The sequence below is a fragment of the Tenrec ecaudatus genome, chromosome 17 (genome assembly GCF_050624435.1).
Source record: "Tenrec ecaudatus isolate mTenEca1 chromosome 17, mTenEca1.hap1, whole genome shotgun sequence".
Taxonomy (NCBI): Eukaryota; Metazoa; Chordata; class Mammalia; order Afrosoricida; family Tenrecidae; genus Tenrec; species Tenrec ecaudatus.
In genome coordinates, this window is record NC_134546.1 from 20,604,866 (window position 1) to 20,631,149 (window position 26,284).

General features: G+C 47.0%; 1 protein-coding gene across 1 annotated transcript in view; it reads right to left on the reverse strand.

The window, feature by feature from the left end:
* The window catches only part of ALK (ALK receptor tyrosine kinase), an 897,834-nt gene that overhangs the window by 180,636 nt on the left and 690,914 nt on the right, over positions 1-26,284 (reverse strand). The gene's annotated exons all lie outside the window — the stretch shown is intronic.

Genomic DNA, 26,284 nt, shown 5'->3' on the forward strand with positions numbered 1-26,284 from the left:
CAGCGGTCAGGTTGTCACCACACAGAGGTGAGTTCTTGGCTGGGTTGTATTCCTGACCTTCTCAGCTAGAAACTCAGTCAATTGGTTCCAAAAAAGAATCCTATCCCCTCATCCCTGGGGTGTTTTCTTGTGCCCGGGTCAAGGCATGGTCTGTCAGTAGGATAATCAAAGGGAGAAAGTGAGGTACTTAGAATTTGAGAGTCTTTAACATAATAAAAGCTGACTGCTAATTTATGGCTGTTCCACCTGAGGGTGACTCTGGGATCGATACTCTCTCTAGCTGGACTTCCAGAGACTCAATTCATAAAGGCTCACAGCATATTGTTACTGGGCTGCCCCAGCCATCTCTCCTCCCCAAAGGCAAACAGTGTTCATTCCAGACTGAAGGGCTCATGAACAGGCAGTCTGACTCAATGGTCTCACCTCTTCATCTTGGAGAAAACTCTATGCAACCAGAGCTCATGTAACATAGTCCTTTGGAGGTGTCAAAGTGTTGTGGGGGGTGGGGGTCTCTGAAAAGTTCAACTGGTCAGTTGCTCACCCAAAGGTTGGTGGTTTGAGTACATCCTCAAGTCCTTTTGGAGGAGGGTCTGGAGACCTGCTTCCAAACAATCAGCCAGAAAAAAACTCGGCGAAGCACAGTTCTACTCTGACACACGTGGGGCCGCCATGAGTTGGACAGTCACTGGTTGACCGTTTTTAGATATTGCGGGCTTTGTCCAAGTGCATACTCACCCATTCAACACCCTTCCTACCTTCTGGCCAGTGGAATACCCAGAGTTAGAAAACATCAGCCCCATCCTGGGTGGCATTCCCAGCTAGGCTCAAATGCTCCTGAGCCTCCGTTCTCTGCACAGGGGCTTCCCAGGCCTAGGTAAGGCCTCTGGGGCTTCCCAGGCCTAGGTAAGGCCTCTGGGGCTTCCCAGGCCTAGGTAAGGCCTCTGGGGCTTCCCAGGCCTAGGTAAGGCCTCTGGGGCTTCCCAGCCCTAGGTAAGGCCTCTGGGGCTTCGTCTCTACTCTGGCCAGAGTGGGCTCATTTTCCTTCTTTCTGCATGCCATTCCTGAACCTGGTCAGTCAACCCTCCTGCTGTCACAGGAGCACGTTCTGGAGAATCGCAAGTGCAGAGGAAGCTTCTACCACAAGGCTCGTCCCCCACACAATGGACACCGTCCTCTACAGCGGAGCATTAAACACATGTTTGTCAGTGACTGCAGGCTAAGTTTCATTTATGGGGCATCTTCCATGTGTGCGCCTCTGGGGTAGGTGTCAGGTGCTGTGGGAATGCATCAGTGATTCACTAACTGTTATCCTCAAAGGTTAGCAATCTCAGGGCAGATTTGACAGGAGCACAAATAACGAGGGCTCGTGGTAAAGCCTAAGTACCATCACGGTGGGGAAAATGAAAGCCCGCAGACATGGAGAGGGCATAAGTTATTGCTGGGTTGGCGAGGTGAATTAATTATGCTTCATTTCTGTGCCTGACAGAGGAGATGCTTACGTCTATGGTAAGATGGCCATCTCTCCTGGGTTCTTCTAAGGATGGGGGACTTCTCTATTGTTGTGCCCTCTTTCCATCCAGGTTTAGTGAGGCCTGGGACCAGTCCAGCCCAGGGACTCAGAGAGACAGAGAGAAACACAGCCATTTCTGAGGAGGGCACACCGAGGCCGCGCCGTGCTGTCAGAAGCTGAGCAGGAAAGTCTCCCCGGATCCCCAGGTTGGAGAGACCTTCTCAGGAGCCCTCAGAAAGCAGATGAATTTGCAGGCACCTCTTAGAGGCAGTCTTAAATCAATAGCCCTGATCGGCAGAACAGGTCCCTGTGCCATTAGGAGTGGTGACAGCTTTCAGACAGGGCATAAACCAATTGTTAAAGACCCCCCTCAGCCTTATTCACCAGGGTGGGAGAATTCGTTTTGGTATCCGGGAAAAACAGCCATGTGGGTAATTACATTCTGTTTCCCCGCGTCTCCTCTAACGCATTAGCAGGAGATCATATTCCACAGTCTAAGTCCAGATCATCCCACAGAGCTGCGATTAAACAGCTGTCACCGTCCTCTCGGAAACTGGAGGCACTTCTCGGCAGGAAGAATGGTTCCCTGTGTGTGTCAGCTGCCTCCATTCTGGTGAGGAGGAATCGGCTTGCAGCATCAGAGGCAATGCCTGCTGGAGAGTGGGGAACACCCTGAGCCTGGAGGCGGAAGGCTGAGTTCTGGCTTTGGCTACTGCGTGCCCTTGGGGCCCTAGATTTCCTAACTGTACAGAGACATTGGGGCTGGTGATTCTGGAGGGCCCGATGTGACCAGCTGCTTTGGCCAGTCCACCAAGACATGCGGTTTGTAGGTTCTTGTTTGCTGGAGTGTGCCATGATTCCTGCTTTGGGCTGGAAGTCACAAAAGGGATTTCACCGCTGGAGTTGTGTGTGTTGCGGCCTCTGTTTTCACGGCTACTGACCCTGGAGAATATGGGCTACGGTCCTTCTTTGGTCATCACTGGCCAAAGGACAAAGACAATTGGCTGCCCTAGGGACACATTATATATATGCATGATTGGGTAAGCATTGGGTCATGCAACACAAGGTAGAGTTTCAACCCCACCAGGCTCTCCGAGGGAGAAAGCCAGTCTATTGGACTGCTCTTGTAAGGCCTACAGGCTTGGAAACGCTGCACAAGATCACTTTGAGTCAGAAATGACTCGACGCCAATGGGATGCAGAGAGATATTTGTCCCTTCCTTTCCCCCAATTGTTTTTCATGAGCCACTGCAGACCCCTGGCTCTACTACAGGAAATGAGAAATTAGGAAAGGCAGGAGGGAGAAAAGCTCGGAGAGTAAGAGAGAAAGCAAGAACATGGCAGGAAGGAGGGGCGACACAGAAAGGGGAATTGAGGAGGGATGAGACAGGGAAAGCCCAGACTTGGGTGGGAAGAAGAAAGAGGAAGGCTGAGAAGAGGTGGAAAGAGGAATAGCCTTGGAGAAGGAGTTATTGGAAGAAGGAAAAGGGGGCCAGGTGCGAGAGAATGACAGAAGGTTATGGAAATGCGTTCTGGAGGTTAAAGAAATTCCCTTTTCTTTCTGCCTCCTCCCCTTTCCCCCTTCTTGCTCTCCCTTCCTTCCAAGAGAATTTATTTAGCACCCCACAATCTGACATATAATTTTATACATCAATATTCTAGGTGCTGAAGATGTAAACATGAATAAAACATGGTCCATACATGCAAGGAGCTTATAGCACATTAAAGGGAGGCAGACTGGTTAATGTGTGGCAGTGGGTGATCGACGTATCATGCTAAGTCTGTGTACCAGAGGAGGGGTGGATGGATCAGTTCTATTGGGGAGAGGAGGGAAGGTCAGGCAAGGCTTTAAGAAGTTTCTAGATTTGTGAGATGTGCACAATTTCCACTCTCTCCTTCTTATCTATAGCTCTCTCATATTATCCCCTTTCATGCTGGGCTATGAGACCCACAGACCAGGTTTAATTGCCTTTGCATTTGTATGACCAAGTGCACAGCATTCTGGAAGCACAGAGGACTTGAAGCACTTGCTGATGAAAATCAAAGACTGTAGCCTTCAGTATGGATTGCAACTCATCGTGAAGAAAACCAACAGCCTCACAAGGGGATCAATAGACAACGTGATACGCAGGGAAAAGATGGAAGATGTCAAGGATTTCATTGTCCTTGGTTCCACAATCAATCCTCCTGGAAGCAGCAGTCATGCAATCAAACAATTCATATTGTCCTGAGCAAATCTCCTGCACAAGACCTCCTTAAAGTGTTTGAAGAGCAGGGTGGTACGCTGAGATCTAAGGAGTGTCTGACTCAAGCCATGATCGTCTCAATCACCTTATACACATGGGAAAGATGGACCAGAAGGAATACTGCAGAAAAATCGATGTCTTTGAATTCGGGTGTTAGCAAAGAATAGGGGAAGAACAACAAACAGATCCATCTGGGAAGAAACACAGCCCAAGAGGCAAAAGTGGCAAAACCCCATCTCATGTCCTGTGGACACGTTATCAGCAGAGACCAGTCCCTGGAAAAGGGCCTCATGCTGGGTAAGCCCGAGGCTCCATGACCAAAGAGGAAGACTCTCAAAGAGAAGGATTAGCACAGTAGCTGCATGGATGGGCTCCCTCCCAGGGCTCTACATAGCACTTGTGAGGAGGGGCCGGGACCCCGCTGTGCTTTGTGCTTTTGTCCCAGTCTGAAGGGCTGGATGGAAGGAGGGGGGACTCTGGGTTGGAATGGACTTGAGGAACCCTAACGATGGTGTCAGCAGTGCTCAAGATGGGTGTTGACTGAAAGAGTAAGGCAGATACAATTTCTTTCCTACGAATTCCCTTTCGCATGTATTACCATAACAGGTAACTCATGTATTTCTGTAACAGGTAGTCGCATATCCATAATTTCCAACACATCGCTGCCATTTTTTGTGTGCAGGGGGGGCAGGAATGATATTCCTTTTATCAACATCCGTGCCTTCCTTCCCCCTCCCCATCACTTTTTGGGGGTGCCTGCCACTCTCCCACCCAGGAAGTCCTGAGAAGAAGTGACACCGTCTTAGTTTCCCTTTCGTAATTGCTGCCTACATTTGTTTCTTTAGGACGTGAGGTCCCGGGATTCTTTCTCAGCAGAGTCTTTCTCAGCAGAATCCATAGCTCTTAGAAATGTATCTTAGTTTAGCGTCCATCATCCTGAAGGCCAATCATCCATCATTACTGGACTAGTTCTCTGATAATAGCATCTTCTGGGTACTAGAGATGTGACATTTTCCACAAACTGAGTGTCTTTCGGAGCGGACCCCACTCAGGTGTGGATAAGTGTGTGGACTTAGGAGCAGATGTATTGGTCATCAGGCCCCATCTCTTACACCCTTAGGGAAGCTTCCCTTCTAAGTGGTTGTGTCCTCTAGCTATCATACTACCACCTATGGATCAAATGGGTTGCATGGTGGCCTAGACTATAGTTAACACACAGACCCCTCCGTCTACTTTTCAAAGGTAATTGTATTTTTAATCTTTGTACACACGTCCAGGCGCCTCCGTGAGAGACACATTTTAAAGATCTAAATAAATAACTCTTCAATTCATCATTCCCAGCTCGGAAAACAGGAGTCTTGGGAAAGTGGTACCATTTGAGTCAACAACTCAGACTCAGTCGTCTGTTTCAGAAAAGTGATTGGGAAATGTGTACTGGAGGCCAGATTAAAATCTGTTTGTAAAAAGAGGCAGGAGAATATAATGCCTTCGCTTGAAACTGGGGTAGCACTGGAGTGACCTGGCATGCCTTTCCCTCACCAGATCACCTCCTTCCTCCCGTTTGGGGAGCGAGATGATGAAGCCTGCCAATGATCTCGCTGAATAAATGTAAGCCCTTAAAAATGTCACTGAAGCTCCCAGTCCCTCATTATGATGGTCTATAAACACAGATCCAAAAATGGGAAAATCTAAATATTACTGAGCTAATGTTCTACATTGAATTAGAGTCTTTCATGATTAGAGATTAATTAAAGGGAGGCTCTCCAGATTCACATACTGGAAATAACTACCCTGGCTTTGGGGAAGACACCTGGCATTTCAGATCAGGAAAAAAAATTGCCCAGCATGGGGCATCATAACACCTGAGGTGGGTGTGATGCGTTAGCTTCAGGTGCTCCTCCCCTTTCTATTAGAAAAGGCAATTGAGCTGTGTGAAGGATTCTGGCAAGTTCACTGAGAGGCAGGTCAGAGGCAGAGCTGTGGAAGGGCTAGCTGGCCACCTCATCTCACGGTGGGCTTCATCATCCTGCTTAGCACACCTGCCAGGAGAGGGAAAGGGGTGTTGATGGAAATCCTTCCTATTCTCTCTGAAGGACACACCATCCTTGAAGAAAGAGTCAACCATCGGCTCTTACACATGCCCTGGATTTCCAACTCAAGAAGGCCAAAGTCTGGCTCAGGGATCCTAGCCAAGCTCTTCCTTAGCAAAATGGTAGAGGGAGAGAGATGGGACTCAGGCCCCTGACTGTGGAGATTACACAAGGGAGCATCCAATCAGGGAGGAGGCATGTGGAAACACATAAGCCATAAAAATATTGCCATTGAGCCAATTCCGGTTCAGACCAACCTTATAGGGCAGGGTAGAACTACTTCTATGGGTTTCTGAGACTATAACCCTTGATGGGAGTAGAAATCCTTGTCTTTTCCCCACACAGTGGCTGGTTGCTTTGAACTGTGGACTTTGCAGTTCACAGTCCAACATGTAACCACTACGCCACCCTAATAGGACATTTCTGTTCATTTGTCTATTCATTCATTCATCTTGCACCTATCTAGACAACCCAGCAAATATTTAGCCCACGTATTATGCTTCAGAGAATTCCTGGGTGGTACTAACAGTTAATGTGATGGGCTACTAACTCAAAGATGAGAGACAGAGTACACTCAGAAGCACCTTGTAAGGCTTATTAGAGAGAGGTCAAGTTAGGCAAATGTTGTATCTCATTCCCAAGTCTTTTGTATGGTAAGCACTTCATCGCAGTGACACATTTTCATGTGTGTAGAGTTAGGCAAGAGTTGACTGGACCCTTAGCATCCAAAACAAACTCATGAGTCAATTGTGACTCCTCGTGACCCTATAGGACCCTATACAAAAGAGCGGACCTGCCTCGGTGGGCTTCTAAGTTTATCATTCTTAATGGGAGTAGAAAGCCTCATCTATCTCCAGAGGAGGGTGGTGGCTTCTAACTTCTGCCCTAAAGGTTTACTGTCACTATCACTTTATACAAGAAGGCACAAGGCAGCAGATGGTTTAAATTGAGGGCAGAACGAGATGATTTAGATCAAGCACGCTATGGGAGGTATCACAGGTGACCAGATATGAAGTGGGACTTGTGGTCATCGATCATCACTGAACAGTTCAGAGCACAGACTGTTGATTGGCAGGTCAGGCCACGGGATTCAGATGGGAGTCAGTGCGGAGAGTGCTGGAGCTAGTTGGTTGGGGCCAGAGAAAGGGAGTCTGGCTCTGAGGTCGTGGCACTCTATTTCACAGGTGATAGGGATCTCGATCAGGTAAAAGATGTGAGTTGTGCTTTCAGAAAATGAGCTTGGCTGTAAGAGAACAGAGGATAATGTTTGCCTTAGATAAACGATCTTCCTCCAGGAGAATCATATTGCATCAACCAAAGAGATTTATATATTATCTATAGTTCTGTGGCCTCGGAATTTGACTCAGGACTACAATCAACATCCAAAAAGGATGGGTGTTCAGTGAAACACGTTAGAACTTCACAATCTTCTGAGTCCTTTCTTTGGATCAGAATTTTGGAAATTCTTTCTTCGAAAATCGTTTAAAAGCAGCACCGATAGCTCTTGCTGGAAACGGTTTAGTTGGAAGCACAGTTGGAGCCTGGGCAACGGGAGGCAGGGGATGTGCTCACACCCCAAACACAAAACAAAACAGAAAGCTCTCTGCCATCGAGTCCGTTCTGATTTAGATTGACCCTAGAGGGCGAGGTGAACTACCCCTGTGGACTTCTGAGACTGTAAATCTTGGTGGAAGTACACAGCCTCATCTTTTTCCTGAGGGAAGATGAGTGGTTTCAAACTGCTGACCTTGAGGTTAGCAGTCCAACTTGTAACCTATTATGCCATCAAGTGTTTAGAGCAATGTGCTGTCTATAATTGTATGCTATTTTGGAATGTTATTTGAGATGGTCTGAGCCTTCTGGATGGTCTCCCTTATCTTCCTTTATTTAGACACTATTGATCTTGCTTTCTCCATGCACTGCGTTAGGGTTTTTGAGAATATGGATCTTCAACAAGATGATCAGGTCTTTTGGGGAGTGAACCAGACTGATGAGTCCAGAAAACCTGAGACTTGAATATCTGGAACCAAGTGTTGACAACTTCCCAAAGACAGACCTGTTGACTACATACTACGGAGCCAAGCAGTGTGGCACTGACTCACAGATTGAAAAGAGAGGGGAAATTAAGAAAGGAAAGAAAATGTTTTTTATAGCAAAGTCTTCATATTCCCTAGCTAGTAGAAGCATGAGGCTGTGAGAAAGACCAAAAAGGTGAAGGAACTTAACCGAGATGTGTGTGCTCTGAACCCCAGAACCACATGGGAAAGCAATGAGTTTCAGTGCACTGGAGAGGTCACTGAGGGTGTGGCCAGACATGTGTAGGTCTTAATGATCCATGGGGACCTGATGCCCCACTGGGAGAAGACCCCCTCGGTCATACACATAGGCTGGTCCTGATGACGGAAGAGCACAGATGGTAAATCTTTTGGTGAAGGCTAGAGTGGTTGGCTTCTCCTTTTCATTCATAGTCTCTGGAGTGAGGAAAATTTGACAAGAAGAGTGTTTCGAATTGCCTGATTATCCAACAAAGATGGAGGAAAATTCACAAGTTTCCCGGTTGACTATAGATTAGAGTAAGCAAAGTTGTTTGCATTAATAAACATGTAGCTCAAGAGCTACATGGAGTTTAATTTTTTTGCATTAATGGTAAAATATACAGCCACCAGTGACATTCAGAATCTCTTAAAATCAGTCTAAATGTTTTACTTCCTACCATAGTATATTTCTTCAGAATAGCCCTTCCCTGAGCTGAGTTTGGCCGGTCCACTTTCTGAGAACACAAGCTGAGATAGAAGGTGCTGGCATGTTGGTCATTCATTTAAGGCTTTATCAGGATGCCGGGTGGCCATGGTTTTCATTGATTCCCACTAAAGACCCCTGACTGAGCCTCTAGCAAGGGCCAGGCCTGAGTGGGATGGGGAAGATCTGGAATAAGGCTCTCCGAGTAGTGAGGAACATGTGGGCAAATATGGTATACAGCGCTTATGAAAACGTCTTCATTTGGAGAAACAAGAAAAAGTCGCATAGAGCAAGGTCAGGTGCGTCAGGTGCGTGGGGAAAGAGAGACAGGTTGTTTTTTGCCCCAAACAGGCACACTAAGATGACTATGTGAGGAGGTGCATTGTCTTGGTGGAAAAACCAGTCCCCCGCCTGCCACAAATCAAGCCTTTTTTGTCGCACACTGTTAGGTGATCTTTTCAGAACCTCTCAATAGAAGGCTTGATTAACAGTCTGACCCGGTGGAATGAAGTCCAAATGCACTACAGCTCGGCATTTTTGTCGACATTCGGGAAGTTGATGGATGTCCGGAACTAGGTTTGTCATCAATCGACATTTTACCTTTTTTTGAAATGAGAAAATCACTCGTACACTTGAGTTTTTCCCATAATGCTATGCTTATAAGCTGTGTTCACCATCACAACAGTTTCTGTGGCATTTTTCCTGAGCAGGAAACAGAATCTTACAGCCACATGCTGTTCTTTTAAGTCCACCATCACAAAAAGGAGGTTTGAGTGAAACTGCTTTTATGAAAAAATTCACTTTGACCAGAGAACTTACCCAGGTAACCCCATTGGGTGCGCTAAATCAGAGCGAGTTGCTCAATGCTGGCCTCGCCGGAAAAATGCATACTACAAAGCTCCGCCCAGCAGAACTTTTTTCCATTTTGAGGGGGTACCCCCTCATATATATGTACATACTTCAGTCTTTCTCAGGAGCTAAGCATATAAATCTTGTCTTTTTTAAACATTGAAGAATAGGCATGGAAGTTGACAAAATACAGAGTATATTTGTCATTCATTTCTTTTAAGTTCTTCAGAGCAGTTGAAAAGCCCTCTCAAAGTAGATCCCATAGAGCTGTGCACATCTTGGATCACTTCCTGGGCAGTGCTGGCCGGGCTCGGGCCTGAGGGATGGAGTCTGCTAGAGGGCCTTCTCTTGAAGTGATCATTATTAACACTGCGAGGGAAATGCTGGAAGTGAAGCTTATGCCACAGGGTGAGTTTTCCTTTTCCTGGTGGCACTGTGGGTCAGGCATTGGGTTGCTGAGCACAGGGTGGCGGCTCAACTCCACCCACCAATCAGAGGAAGAAGGGTGAGCCAGTCTGCTCCTGTAAAGACTTACGGTCACAAGTAACCCTGCACAAGCTGTAGCTGGTATCGACTTCATGGGAGTGGGTTTACACTTACAAAGTAGAATGTCCAAAGTGAGGGATTAAGTGGCCATCTGAAATATTGATGTATTTGCTTCATTTACACCTTATAGCAACTGATCTCTACTTGCTGTTTCCACTTTGTGCTCACTGCCCCTTCCCCAGCTCACCTGCTTTCTACTTGGTAGTTCATTCAGGCTCTCAAAAGCATACAAACCTTCGCGCAGCCCCTAGCCAAGTGCTAGGGACACTGAGATAAAGTCTGTAGTTGGGCAGAAGGAGAGACTAATAGGAGCAGAGCTCAACGAGGCTTTGGCACATGGACGACTCATTCTCGGTAATGTGAAACTTGGCCAGAGGCTGCCAGAGTTGGTGCCCGGAGCACTGGGTAACTATTCCTATCACACCGAAGAGGACTCTGTCTGTGTGCTAGAGAGTCAAGCGGTTAGGGAGCAGGGGGTGGCATACACCCCCTTGAGTGAGCCCTGTGTGACTTCCTTTTTCTTTCAGCTCAGGAAAGCAGAAGTCAAAGGTGAGATATGGTGGTATCTCAGATGCCAGAAGCTCCTGATGCAGATGTACCACATATGGAATGAAAGCACAAAAGAACTGTGAAGGGAGGCAGCCTCTTAAATAAAGTCTCCTACCTGGGTTCGGGAAGTGTTTGCCTCTGTGGTGGAGTCCGTGTCCAGGAGATGGCAGGACAATCGAGAACAGAGATCAGTGCAAGTTCACCTTCCTTCATCAGTGCAAGTTCAGTGCTACCACCTCGTTTGGCACAGAACTGCTTGCTGTGTGCATGTGGGGCGGGGGTGGGATGGGGAGAGCGGATTGGCTAGATCTCCTTCTAGCCTCTTTCTCCCCCGCCTCTTTCTTTTCTGAGCTTTACCCTTCCCTTGGAGAACTCTTCGGGTCCCTACTGCCATCATCAATCTGGGCTCAGGAATGACATTAAAACCCTGGCCAAAGCCCAGACAAAACTCTGGGATTATAACCAAGAGAGGCTTCAGTGTCCGACGCGATTTTATTAAAGGCGAGGGAAAGACATGGAGAAAACCTTCAGCGTTTATCACGAATTTAGCACTGGGCGTTGTTGAGTTCAGAAGAGAAGATTTTCCTCAATCCCCTTCTCCCCAGCTCTTAGTCTCTTCCCAGATAAAGAAATTTCAGATCCCGTTATCCACGAGCACCCTCTACTTTAATCCCGGGTCCCTCCTCTAGAAAAATGACTGCACCCCTTATCCTCATCTCTGGGGAGCCCAGAGGGCATAGGGGTTATGTGTGGGGCTACTAAATCACAATGTAAGCACTTCGAAACCACCCACTGCTCCAGGGGAGAAAGGCCAGGCTTTCTATCCTCAAAAAGAGTTTCAGTCTTGGAAACTCACAGAGGCCATTCCACCCTGTCCTACAGGGTCGCCATCAATTGGAATGGACGCTAGGAAAATGATTTTTTGTTTGTTTGTATCTTGCCTTTTCTATGTAACTGGAACCTGGAAATACCTCAACCACAGTAAGACCTCATGTGCCATCCAGGAGTGGTGGCCTTGCCCCTGCGATCCTGTCTTTTTAGGATCATCATATCCAAATACCCTTAAAAAAAACACCTCTCATTCTCTGCGTGAGGTCTCCTAAAGAGGGCAGGACAGGCACGGGAAGAGAGGGAGGGAGCAGTAGAAGAGGAACAGGTAGAAAGTGGGGCACCTCCGCCTACCATCAAAACGAAGAGAGAAGATTCAGTCTGTGCCCAACCCTGAGATGGACCCCGGTGCAGAGAATCTGTGTATGTCGGCCGCCTGTCCAGAGTACAGACAGAGCCGCAGGCATGTGTCCAAAGTCAGAACCAGCAGGCTTCTCTGAGAACCGAGGTGGTCTGCTTTTCTTTACCCCACAGGCCGAGACAAAGGAAGGCGGCGGAGAAGTGAGAGGGAGAAAAGAGACCAGCAAACAGACAAAGAAGTCCAGAGTCTGGGGGAGACACAAAGCAAGAGCGGCTGCGGGTGAGGAGACGGAGGGAGGGCCTGTCCACCCGATGTCTGGACAAGGAGAAAGGATCAGCTGCATTTCTTTCGTTATTGTTGCACAAAGTAAAGAAGTGACAGGCGTCTGCAGGGAGTAGATGCTCTGGTGTTATGTACAGCCACAAAGAATGGAGAGAAAGCCATGGGGGGGAGGCCCGATCAGGGAGAGAAGGGTAGACAATAGGTGGGAGGGCAGCCCCCATACATTCTGCACATGGATCTATTAGAAGGCAAAAGAGTGTGGGTCATAAGCAGCTCCTTTGTTTCTTCACACTTACAAGAGAGAGACATAATTCCTGAGACAGTAAAAGGAGAAAGAAAACAAACTCTCCTGGCAATTTTCTGCTTTCCATTCTAATCCTCAAAATGTAATTCTAAATATCGTTCATCCCAGCTGTGCACAGCCGTAAGCCCAAATCTACAGGACCGAAGCCCTGGGCCACTAACGATCTGACCTTGCTTCTGAAGAGGGGGTCGGGGGTCTTCCTCCCTGCCCAGATCTCCCAGGGACCAGACTGACTCTCCACAGGGGATGGTTTGTTGCTGTTCTGAGGGTGGCAGTTCTGTGCCAGGGTGTGGTATGGAAGCCCAGACGTCTAGACAATTTTGCTTAAGATTGGAGGAAGATAGGCCCCCTCCTGTGTCCTAGACTTGGACTGCTCTGCAGACAAGTGGGCTCACCAGAGCCCTTTCTTAAAGCTAGAGTTTATGTTTTAATTATCTTTCAAAAATGATTGTAGGGATAGGGTTGTGGACTGAATTGTGTGCTCTCAAATATGTGTCAACGCGGCTCTGCCATGATGCTCAGTATGACACCATTATCCTCCATTTTGGTATAAATAGAATCATCCTTCCAAAAAAACAAACTCACTGCCATCGAGTTGGTGCCAACTCATCGCCACCCTACAGGATAGGGTCAATCTGCCCCCTGTGAGTTTCCAAGATTGTAATTCTTCATAGGAGCAGAATATCCCGTCTCAGTCCTCAAGGGGCTGGCGGTTTCAAAGCACTGATCTTGTGGTTAGCAGCCTAACATGTAACCACTAACCCCCCCAGGGCTCTGAGAAGGCTGTGAATTCAAACCTCTGTGATGTTAATGATTAGTCAGGAGTCTAGGCAGTCATGTTAATGGAACAATCCCTGGGATTAGGATGCACACGGAGTCCAGCTCTTTTGAGATATAAGAGTTCAAACAAGGAGAGGGACAGTGGAACATGGGTCCCTGCTCCGTGAATCTCCAAGAACCGGGAGAAGGTTGAGGCCAAGACACGCGGAATCAATCCTCCAGCGACCACACACACACACACACGCGCACACACACACACACACACACACACACACACACACACACACACACCCTTTCCTAAAACTGGTGCCCTGAATTTGTACTTCTGGAATCTTACCTCAAAATCTTGAATCTTGAGATAATAAATTTAGATTTGTTAAAGACGTCCCCCTGTGGTATTTCTGTTATAGCATCACTAGATCACTTAAACGGACAGTTTATAAAAGCAAAATAAAATGGAGGCATTCAACCTTTCTGGGCCCTTTAAGACAACAGCTACATTATGTTCATGTGAATTTCCAGGAAGAAGCCCCTAATTAAGGCTTATTGCTTCTCAGTTGCCATTGACCAGCTCTCTGGTCTGTCCTTCCTGTTAATTTGAGAAGAGGATCCTAGAGGGCTGTCCCCTCACACAGCCCCCCATGCTTACTTTCCGGCCCAGTTCCCCAGTGCTGCCAGGATGGCCCCATCACCCCTCGTGCCAATGGATGGAGATCCAGACAGGATATTGAGCTCATGCCTTTGAAGGAAACACTCCACCTCTGGTGGACCAGTTGCATGAATGATTAATGAGGGGTAATTAGTCAATGTTTGTTAAGCGTTTTATAGACACAAAATGCTGGCTAAGGGCTCAACAAAGAAGGATAAGCAGCAAGAGCCAAAAGACCTTACATCCACCCAAACGCTGCTCGCCGAGCCCTGGAGTGCTGGATCAGAGGGAAACGGGGTCTCAGAGACCCTCACCCTGTGGTTTGCAAATTGTGCATCGAGTTGCCTTCGGGGCAGCTGCCAGCAACCTGTCTCCCAGCGTTCCCAACCAGATAAATTACAACAACACTAAGGGGAAAATAAAGTTCTACAAAAACGGTGCTCTCAGCATAACTTGAAGACAGGGAATGCCAGACGTTAAAAGACCCATGAGTGTGAAGTAAAAATCATCAAATCCCAGTGGCACACTTGTCTCATCGCTGTCAGTCAGTGAGCAGAAAGCTCCTGCACCAGGCCCATTAGGTCCTCGGCATCAGGATGATTTTGGCATTTGGGTTCTCACAACTTCTGGTCCAGATTTCTGGACCCAAAGGTGAACTAGTCCAACGTAGAGGGCCAGGGAGGTGTAAACCAAGCCCCCTGCAGGAGAGTTGGGTGGCTCGACTCATGCCTTCACCACAGAGCTGAGAGCAGACTCCCTTCACTCCCTCCAATCCTCCAGACAGGGACTGGCTAGTAGCAGCTGGTTCTGGATAAGCAGGGAGAGGCTGACGTTCAATGAGTGGGTTGGGATCAGTAGGGCAGTGTTTCTCACTCTTAGATGCTTACACCGGCAGGGTGTGCGGCGTTGCACTACACAGGAGCGGCTCTTAATGAGTCTTCCTACGCGGAAGCCCATTGCTGCAGCCTCTGTGTCCATCCGTGTGCTCTAGGAACCACGGTGAGGATGGACCAGGATTGGACACTGCTTGTTCTGTCGTGAACAGAGTTGTTATAGGGCAGAGCCCTTTCGATTGCATCTTAACAACAATGACAAGAAGGAGCACAGCTTCATGGATGATTTGCCCACACACTTGTGCTTGTCTGCTGGAGAGGCGCAGATAGAGAGTACAAGCCACCAGTGGGTAGGTGGAGGGGCAGCTTCCTAGAAGAGGCAACTAAAGGCTGGCAGAGAGGCCTGAACTTCCCAAACTCGGCTGGGAAGTGCCTCGTTCCTAAAATTGAGGTACCATGTCACAGCCAAACTAACCAAATACGGTATTTAAACCCCAACCGTCGATGCTGACCCATAGCAACCCTCTAGGACAGGACAGAACTGCCCTGTGAGTTTCTGAGATGGTCACGCTTCGTGGGAGCTGAGAGCCCGTCTTTCGTCAGTAGATTTAAAAGTCCCTTGCCTTTGGGGCTGGCATCTCCGCGTGGAACAAATGGTTATGCAGGCTCAAAGGTTGGAGGGTGGACTCCATCTTCCCAAAAGGCTTGGCGACCACTTCTGAAAGCATGCCACCTTGGGAGACCCTGCAGAGCACAGCTCTACTCTAACAAGCATGATGGGGCCAGCATGAGTCTGACCACTCACCGCCAGTGAGGTGCCTTCATTGCTTAATTCGAAGATCCTGGAGAGCCGGGCAGGTGCCAGCACCCAAGTGTGAGAAACAGGTAGCCCCATCCACTCACTGAATCCCAGCCCCTCCTCAGTTGCTCAGAGCCAAAGCTCCGTCACCAATCCCTGTGTGGCAAGACGCACAGACAGTAAGACTGCTGCTTTGGCATCTATGGCCAAGGTTCCGAGAACTGAGCCAGTATCCTATCTGCATCCAAAGGCAGCCCAGAGTTGGGCTAATTCACTAATGGGCTAAGCCCATTTTTCTTGATGATCAAGACCAACTGTCCCATGAATTAATGTAGACTTGCCAAGGTGACTACTTGTGCCCCAGTAAAAGGAGTCAACAATACCTTGAGCTCTTTGAACGTAAGGAAGGGTAGGAACTTACACTGATTTTATGTATGTATCTTTTAAAATTCTTACGTCCACCAAGGGGGTAGAAAGTTTTATCTTGCATTCATAGGCACCGTGTCTGGTACTGAATAACTGAGTCAGGATTCAAATCAGGGGTTCTCTTACTCCACACCCCGCCCTCCTTTCCCTGTCCACGCTACTGTGTCACTCGCTTTTCTGTTGTATCGCTTTGTGCTTTTCATTCACTCTGGTTTCTATCAGATAATGTAAGAGACAGAAGGGAGGGTGGACTTATGGGTTCCGTTAGTTGTCCTTGGTGTCTCTGGGAGACAGAGAAAGTGTGGCAGAGATGGTGGATTGAAACTGGTGTCTACAATGACATGTCTCTTATCAGCTCCGGAATTCATTTGTCTGGGCCAGCCCCGATTGCCTCCTAGCTGCAGAGTTGGAGGAATAGTGATGGAGGGGCCTTGGATCCCTCAAGAGGATGCGGAGCCTCCCCAAGCCCCTCATTCATTACCAGCTTGGGCGTCGCTCTCATTAATAACTGGGGCTTAATCCTCTACATTCAAAGAGACTCCCATTACCCAAAACAATAATTTTTTTAATTACCCCAGCAGAGTGGCAATTGCATATTGAGTACTAACGATGATTTAAAACTAATAAATACTTTTGAAAATTCCTCGAACATGTTAACAAATGAAAAGTTATGAAATATTTATAAGCAGTAACACAATCATTTAGCACCATTAATAAAATAAATACATTAGTCAGACAATGAAATTCATTACTATTTTACTACTAGACATTGATGTCAATGACTGAATATTGCTCCAAATTACTTGTAAAATAGAACAATTATTTTAGTGTGATTAATCTTTTCAATTATTTATTTTATGTAGTTGTAATTCGAAAGTAATTTTCTTCAGGGAGTACAATGACCTCAGCAATTTCGTTCCTTATTTATTTATATTTTAAAACCCTTTGTGTCTGCCTGACCTCCATTTCCGGGTGAGTTGCAATGGCTGAGACTATTTAAAATAGCCGCCCCTGCCATTGTTTGTGCGCCGAAGCACTTTGTGGAGCATTTTAAGTCAGTTTTATTAGTGATTATGGGTAAGCGGGTCCCTTGTAAGAAGATATCAGCCAAGAGCAGCTCTGGATCCACGGGGAGCGGCCTGGCTCTGCTGGTTGGGGCTTGGCAGCTTTAGATTCCATGGCTCAGTAGTTTATGGGAGGGATGCTGTGTGCTAAGTAATGTAAAGGATTCTCAGGCTCCACTTAGCTCTCCCCCCATACCTATGGGATTCATCATCCAAAGGACTGCGGTGGTGCTATCTAGCTATTGCGTAGGCCTTCGGCCGCGCACCACACGATGAGGCTATCTGTTCCCAGGAAGGATCACAGGCTCGGAAAGTCTAGAGAGGGCAGCTCGGAGTCGGCGTCAACTCAATGGCAGTGGATTTGGTCTGGGGTTCGTTCACTATTCAGTGCAGCACAAAGGACTTCATGCACGACATCACAAAGGGAGAAAATGACTCTGTCATGAGTGACAGCACAGATTGGGAGGGGTCCAGAAGCCCTTGCGACCAGGAAGCAGATCTGGACAGTTTTTCTTAGAAAGGGATAAGGGTTGAGGTGGGCAGTGAAAGGTGGATGTGGACCTGCAAGTGCACCCTGGAATGGATTTGCAGAATCATTCCGATGGGGCTCCACCGTGAGGAGACTGAACTCAAAGTAGGAAGGAGGAAGAGGGGCATGCTACCTATTGAGCCAGGTACTGCGCTAGGGGCTCTATCCACAATAGTAATTTTACATTTTCCAATACACCCGTATGTTATGTAGGTATTGTTAGCCCTGCTTACTGATGAGAAAACCAAAATGCATGAACTTAAGAAATGTCTAAGATCACGAAGAAGGTAAAGGATGGATTTAGGATTCTAAGTTGGTTCAGTCTGATTCAAAATCTCACAGTCTCCTACACTGGAATGATAATTTTTAAAGAGACACAACAAAAATAGCTCTAGAAAGAAGTTTCAAAATATTCACTGCCTTTGAGTGTATTCTACCCCATAGAGACGCTGTAGGACAGAGAATAGTCTCTTTAGGTGTCTGAGACTATAAATCTTTACAGGAGTAAGAAGTCTCATCTTTATCTGGTGGGTTTGAACTGCTGACCTTGTGGTGAGCAGTCCCATTCTGCTTCCACTATTCTAGAAAGAAGTAGACTGTCCTAAAATAGAAATATAAGGAAACACAACAATTTTGAACAGAGAGGCTGCTTGGAAAAAGATGGCATTTGAGCTGGGGCTCAGAAAGGCAAGACTGACAACGTGGAAGCCCAGAGGTAAAGTACAGCCCACAAAGGCTAAGCTGGAACAGAGATGAAGAGATGTTTTTGAAAAATCAGAGTAGATCTTAGAGAAGCTAACACAGGTAAAATTATTTTTTTAATAAATTTGTATAATGAATTGGGTTACAGAGAACATCAGTTTTCCATTCAACAGTCTGTACACACTTTGCTTAGTGTCACTAAGTGCAACCTGCACACTCCCAACATCTCACGGCCTCCCTATGCTTCCCATTTCTGCTTCTCCTCCTAAACTTCCTGCATTTTGTCTGTGGGTAAAGACTGCCCTTTTCATCTCAAATGGCTGGTCATGCTGTTACGCAGGTCACCATAATGTTATTGGTTCCCTTGTAGGCCTGTCAATTGGATATTGGTCCTCGGGGAGGAGCTCAGATCTAGGCCTGAAGGATGACTAACGGCCATAGTCTTGGGTGTTCCACCAGGCTCTCTCTGATCAGAAAGCCTGCTCTTTTTTGGTGACTTTGAGTTCTGTCCCACGTTTTTCTCCTACTCTATCCAGGACTTTCTAAGGCAATCCCATTCAGATTGGTTGATGATGGTAGCCGGGCACCGTCTAGTTCTGCCGATCTCAGGATCATGAAAAGTGAAGGTTACAGGATCCATTAGTCTATTGGATGCTTTTTTTCCCTTCATGCTTCTTTGATTTTCATCACTCATGTATTTTGCTCCAGAGAGTGAGAGATGGACAGCGATATCCTAGCTGGCAGCTCACAAACCTTGAAGACCTCCGTTGCTACTCACCAAGGAGGATGTAGAACATTGTCTTTGTGGACTATAGTATACCAATTGATCTTGGTGTCCCCCAAGAGTATGGTTCTGAACCTGGGGGTCCAGTGACTCAATCCCTTAAGCTATTTGGCTATGGATAGTTAGGTTTTATAACTCTACCCCTCTATGCTCTACTACATTCCTGGATACATTTGCTGCATGTTGTTGCTCAGCGTCCTTAAGTTACATCCAGCTCATAGGCCCTGTGTTCAACAGAACACAACACTGCCTGGTCCTGCCTTGAGTCCATTGCTACAGCCACGGTGCCAATCCATCTCGTAGAAGGCTTTCCTCTCATTATTGCTGCCCTGACATCTTTCTCCAGGACTGGTCTCTCCTAATAAAGGCCCAATCTACATGAGATGAAGTCTCACCACCCTTGCCTCTAAGGAGCATTCTGGCTGTACTTCTTCCAAGGTAGATTTGTTTGTTCTTTTGGCAGTCCATGGTACTTTCAATATTCTTTGTCAGCACTGTCGTTCAAATGCATCGATTCTCCTTCAGTCTTCCTGATTCAATGTCCAGCTTTCACAGGCATATGAGGAGATTGAAAAGACCATAACTTGGGTCAGGCACACTTTAGTCCTCAAAGGACCGGTAATACTTTTGCTTTACAGAAGTGCTCTTGAACAATCGATTTACCTAATTCAATGTGTTGTTTGATGTACTGACTGCTGCTTCCATGAGCATTGATTGTGGATCCAAGCAAGGCAAAATCCTTGACAACTTCAACCTTTTCGTCATTTATAGTGATGTTACCTACCGGTCAAATTGTGAGGATTTTAATCTTCTTCACATTGAGTTGTACTCTATACTGAAGGCTGTAATCCTTGATCTTCCTCAGCAAGGGCTTTCAGTCTTCCTCTTCCCTAGCAAAGAAGGTTGTGTCATCTGCATATCATAGTTTGTTAATAAGCCTTCCTCTAAGAGCCCTCAATAAAATAAACTTTAAATTAAAACAAAAATAAGCCTTCCTCCAATATCGATGCCACATTCTTCTTCATATAATCCAACTTCTCTGATGATTTGCTCAGCACTCAGATTGAATAAGTGTGGTGAGAGGATACAAACCTGAAACACACCTTTCCTGATTTTAAAACCTACAGTGTCCCCTTGTTCTGTTCCCACAACTGCCTCTAGATCCATGTATAGGTTCTGCATGGACACAAAGAAGTGCTCTGGAAAATCCAATTTTTTCTCAAAGCTACCCATCGTTTGTTATGATCCACACAGTTGAATGCCTTTGCATCATCAATAAAACACAAGTACACATCTTTTTTGGTATTTTTCTACTTTCAGCCAACATCCATCTGACATCAACAATGATTTCCCTGGTTCCATGTCCAATCCTGCATCCATGCACGGCAGCAACCATTGCTAGTGGGCCCTCGGATGCTGGACTCAGACTGCCAGCACTGCGTCTCCCCACACCCTTGGCATTTGATCGTCATTAATGTGAAAATCTCTGCAAGAGGAGTGTAGGACCTGTTTGCTTCTGTAGTTGGTAGTTTTCTCATGAGAGACTGTGAACAGCAGCAAGGAATCAACTTTGTTTAGAAGGTTTGGGGCCACATACAGCCCAGAGAGGTCATTTGCTCCCAGCATCATTTATAATACACACCTCCACAACTACTTGGTCATTTTACCTTTATGATTAAGTCAGCGGCAGGACAACCAGTATGCATCTTTTAATTCCTACTTTAAGTTAACAAGCGTCAAACTATGTGCTAGTTCTGAGGGAGATCTTGGATGTCCAAGTTGACCCAAAATGTCAGATAATATTGGAAAGTTCAAGGTGGAAGACTGTGTCCAGGTTTTTTGTTGGTTGAATGCTCGCTCATCTCTTGGGGTCTCTGGAAAAGAAACACTGGGACCAATTGGGAAGAGGATACCCCTTGGAGTGGATTCTTCCTCAGGTGTGAATTACATATAAAGTCAGGGATGTGCTTTGAATAAGAGGGTGGATGCGTGAAAGTGGATGAATGAATGGATGAACCAGCTAGATCAAGAGAGTTTTCTGCTGTCAACCACAAGACAGAGTGCCCTGTAAGCTCCACTTTACAAACTTAGGGGTGGGCTTTTGGGAGGTGGTGTTTGCTGTAGAAATGGAAAATGAACAGTTCGAGCCAGGCTGCCAGTAGCCCAGGAGATAATCCCTCATTTTCAAAGCGGGATTGGGAGCCCACTCCAGAGGCTCATTGCTTCCACACAATGTGCCAAAGATTAGAATCTGATTATCCGGTTTCTCTCATTTCCTCTTGGTTCCTCCTGGCTTGTGGAGGACATCTCCGCTTGCCTGTCGCCCTTGGGGGAGAAGAGGCAAGGCTGCAGATGCCACTCTTTTTAACTGGAAGCTTTGCTACTATCTCCAGACTCAGCTTCTCTAAGTCAGCACCCACCAGGAGGAGACTCCATTCTGAGAAAATGGCCCATAATAGGCTTGTGCTTAGTCCTAATCTTTTAAAGGAGGCATGGCTAATATAACTATTTTTGGCTTTCTGATTTAAAATAAGTACAAAATCAAAGCTGGAGTTAATAGGAGCCTTGGAAATCAGACTGCCCAGGGGTTCTCCAATTGCATTTCATGTCAGCCCAGCAGGGGGAGTGGGGACAGGCTGTCAAGGACTGTGGAGCAAGTGGGTCTGCCTTGCAAGGGCAACTCTATTTGTGAAATTTTATACACTAAACTTCTACACAGACTTTGTTTGAAGTAAGGATTCAGCCTCTAAAGAAATAACAACAACAAAACCCATGGATGATGTAGCTCAGCACCCTTATGTCCCTTAATTTAGCTCCTCAAATATTAACCTATTCAGGCAACTCAAACTCATTTTGTACTATAGTAATGGAACTGCGTTTGATACTTTAGGTTCCTCCCCCTTTCTGAGCTAGAGAAGTTAGGGAAGCAACATCTCCTGAGGAAGATTATGATACCTGCTTTGTTGAGTGAGTTACCCCGCCTAAATATGGATTGGATTCCTGGCCTTGTATCTGTGGATATGGTCCTGTTTGGTCATAGGGTGTTTTCTTGTGCTACATGAATTTGCACATGCCTTGACTGAGTGGAATGCAAATCTAATGACTTCCTGAGTGGAAAATGTCTCAGAATAGATGCAGAAATACATACACAGAGTAAGTCATGTGTAAGGGTTAGGGATCAGGTCAACTAGACACTCCTGGGTAAGGGTTGGGCCAAAGCTCAGTCTATCAAATTCATTGCTGCCTACTGACATCTGCTTGGTGTCATAAGCCTTTTATCTATTTGTTTGTATAAGAGAAAGACTGAGCAGAGTCGAATGCTCTTTGGCACTTCCCCTTCTGCCTGATCTAGATCTTGCTTCTGATTCTCAATTTCCTGTTGCATCACTTTATCAATCCCAGGAGCCCTCAGTGGACAACTGACAGTGGATCCATCCAGCCAACTTCAGACCTGTGCATCCACCAGCCTGTGCCTCTTGCTGCCTCTGCTTCATCATCCTGTTTCCTGTTCATCAGCTTGACTCGAATCACACTGAACTTCCCTATGTTTACAACGGTATGAGCCATTTCTTGATCTAAATCTCCTTCTCCTAAATTGTGTACATGCGTCAGAGGTTTCAGTTCTCTAGAAGATCCAACCTAACACATCCCATGAGGACTGTCTATACGCCATGGTATGGCTAGGAATGCCTGGGGTTACCAACAAGCAAAGCATCCACGGGCCAGGACTGACCAGAACTTTCTGCCTCCAGAACTTTGAGAATGTAAATTTCTGTTCTTAAAAGCTACCCACTCAGGGAAAGTATGCATAGCAGCATTGAGCAGGAAGGCTAGAGACAGTTTGTGTGGCAGTGCCATGACAGGGTAAGGCAATGCGGTGACTTTTTGTCCAGGAGTCCAGTAGGGAGCTCCATGTGGCTCTGTCTTGGAGATCTCGGATATGGTTCTGACATGTTGATGAAAGAGAAGGGGAATGATGTGCAGCCCTTGACTTCTCATGGGCAGAGGGACCCACACCTGATCAATGGACAGTAGTTGAGCTACACTGCTTTTGAGTCCGCTGGGCACAGAGAGGGGAACTCTGAGCCGAGTAGAGCATGGTTCTGCTCAAATAGCGGTAGGTGGAAGTCACCATGAGTCCTGAAAGATATCACCACCAGAGGCCAGTCCCCTTGATTCTGACACTTGCTCTTGTCTAGGTGCACCAATTCTGAGAGGTCCTGATGAGAGCTCGGCCTGAGTCCATTACTCTGGGTTGTCCGCAGAAGGAAAGCTCTCTACATGTGTGTCAAGAATGGAAACCCCTTCTCCACTGAGCAGTCAGTCTGCTCTTCCCGGATCATTTGGAGAAACACCTTCTAAGCCATTTCCATTCTCCGCTAGTCTGTTTTGGAAGTAGTACGGTAATCGCCTGCAGCTATAAAAGCAGGAACAGCATTTATCAACTGATTGATTAACCAATCGGTCAACAAGTATTTATGTGGTGTTTCCTCCATGTTTAGTACCCTGCTAACTGTTCCTTGGGGTAATAAAAGACATAGAAGGCAAGCCTCCCACCCTCAAGTTAGGGTCTCAAAATGAATAATTGGGAAATAATGGGAAAATAGCTATTCATTTTGGACACAGAGAACAAAAGGTTTCAGAGCAGAATTTATGTAGCAAGGAATGATATTTTGGAGGGACTGGGCCTCACTGCAACCTCAGCAATTTGAAACCACTAGCTGATCTGTGGGCAGAAGAGAAGGCTTTCTACTCCCTTAGAGAGTTACCATCTCAGAAGCCCACAGGCGCACTCCTGCCCTGCCCCACAGGGTCACTGTGAGTTGCAATCAACGGGGTCGCAGTGAGTTTGGTTTGGAGTTTGGGGGCATCAAGCTGGATCTTAGAAACCAGTCCATCTTTGGAACATAGAGCCTAGGGCAGGGGCAATAAACAGAAAACCAGCCTGACATGCTGATGCAAGGCAGGTAGATGTAGGAGGGTGGAAGGGAGAGTGTTGGAAAGGTACCATGGGGCAGGTGGCTGTGGAAGTCAGCCAGAGATGGGGATCAGGGGCTTTCCAGGCAGAACTGGGGATTGGACAAACTACTGAGGCAGGCAGGAAGACGCTCCTGGGAGTGAGTTCCAACCCATGGCTCTCATTGGAAAATGAGTGAGGTGGTCCAGTTTGGACCCCATAGTCCATTTTTCTCTGATGAAGATCATACATTGCAAGCACAGCAAGGAAAGGCACAGTCCTGCTGGGACCCCAGCGATGGGTGAAGAGTGGACAATGGTCTGCGGGAGATCAGCTGGCTGCTGTAGCCAAAGTTCAGGTTTGACGCTACAGAGCCCGGATAAGGCACACGGTTGAGTAGTAATTCAGGAGGCCCAGTGGTGTCGAGACCTCAACAGACCGACCTCAGAGCAGCAGGAAGTCTGGAGCTCAGTGCTCGGGCCACTGCCAGAAGAAGAATGGCGGGAGTCAAAGCTGACGCTAAGGTTTTCAGTCTTAAAGGGAAGACTGGTCATTGACAGTCATGGGCAGGAACCCTGGCTTTGTGGTCAGATCCAATAGATCTATTGGAGGAGCCCTGGTGTTACTGTTGCGTAAATGTTGGACTGCTAACAGGAAGGTGGGCAGTTCAAACCCACCAGCTGCTCCATAGGATTAAACTGAGGCTGTCAGGCTGCTCACATAAAGATTCTCAGCCTCAGACACCATGGTGGCCATGATTTCTCTCTAACTGGGAGCCCCTAGGTGGTGCCAAGAACACACTCGGTCGCTAACTGGATGGCTGGAGGTGTGAGCCTACCCAGATGTGCCTCAGAAGAAAGGCCTGGTGTTCTACTTCTGAAAATTCTGTCCTTATTTGTTCTTATTTGTCAGCAGAAACATCTTTTGGGTGATAGCCTCAAATTGGTAGAGAAGCAGATCAAGAGTAGGTATTTAAAACTCTGCAATGTGTTCACTGCCCTGGGCGGCAGCAGCTACAGGGTAGGGACTGTGCTGTTGAAAAGCAGCTGGAGGTCAGCGAGGACCATACACATTCCTGGGTAAGAACTGCGACTCAAAGGTACAAAGAGTTTTGTAGGACAAGACGTTTGTGCGAGTGCTTGTGCTCGACCTCATGCGGGGACTTTTGTAACCTCTTACTCTCGTCAATCAGGACGTTGCTCAAGTGAGATTGGACCCGTTCTGGGAACTGATACCTTCTCGCTGTCACATTCCTGTTAACTGGCTCCATTTCAACAAATGGCTTCTTTTGGACTGTACATGGACCCTTGGCATCTGCAAGGATTAATGACATCCAGAGACGTTCACAAGTCCCCAGGATCTTGATTTGCAGAAACATTTGTACGAGCTCCTGGCTTGCTGCCAACCCACGTGTTTCTTGTTCTGCTGCCTCACATTACAGCTGAACCACCGTTTCAACTTGAGCCGAAGTCTAATCCATCACATGATGGTGACTTTTGCTTTTCCTGCGTATAAACGTGTGATTCAGCAACCAAACAATTCTCCGTGAACGCTCCTGCAAAGCCAGCTTCGAGGGAAGAAACAGTGGCATGAGGAGCTCCCTACTGAAATGAGTTCCTTTGGCATACCAGCTCCAAGAGGCACCCAGTTCAAACACAGGCCTCTACAAGCAACAGAGAACTGTGCGTTGTGCGTCTTCCCCGCTGTCCAAGAACAGACCAAACACGGAATTTGGATTTGGAATGCCACAGATCGTTCTTTGTCCGCATTCCATCCTTGGACCGGCAGATGTCCTGGGACCTGCAGTTCTCTGACCTAGGGGAGAACTCCATCCCCAGTCCACCTGGGGGCAGAGGCAAGCACAGTAGGAAAGCAGTGGGAATGGAGAGGTTCAGTCCCTGGAAAATGACATCACGCTTGGTAAAGTAGAAGGTCACGGGAAAGAGGAAGCCCTTCCATGAGATGGATTGACCCAGATGTATTGACAATGTGGCTGCAACCATGGGCTCAACCATAACAGTGGTTGTAGCATGTGGCACTGGACTGGATGGTTCTTTATTGTGTTGTGCACACAGTCACTATGAGTCAGAAAGGACTCAGTGGCGCTTCACACCCATTCCCAACAAACAGAGCAGTCCCTGAGCCGGGACAAGGGTTGAGAGTTTGGTTATTGACTGAGAGGCTGGAGGTGCCATCCGCTCAAATCAACCACGGGAAGTCTTGTGCTTCCCAGTTCTATTCGAATACACACGAGGCCACGACGAGTCAGAATTGACTTGATGGCAACTCTTTTAGGGGGGTAGGGACCCAAACATATCTGAGGCTATGTGTAATGAAAGATATCTATAGACATATATATTGCATGATCTTGAAATTAATAATAGAAAATCAAAAGCTCTGTAAAAGGGAGGGAGCAAGTCAGTATACAAAAAACCTATACATATACATTGACTATGAT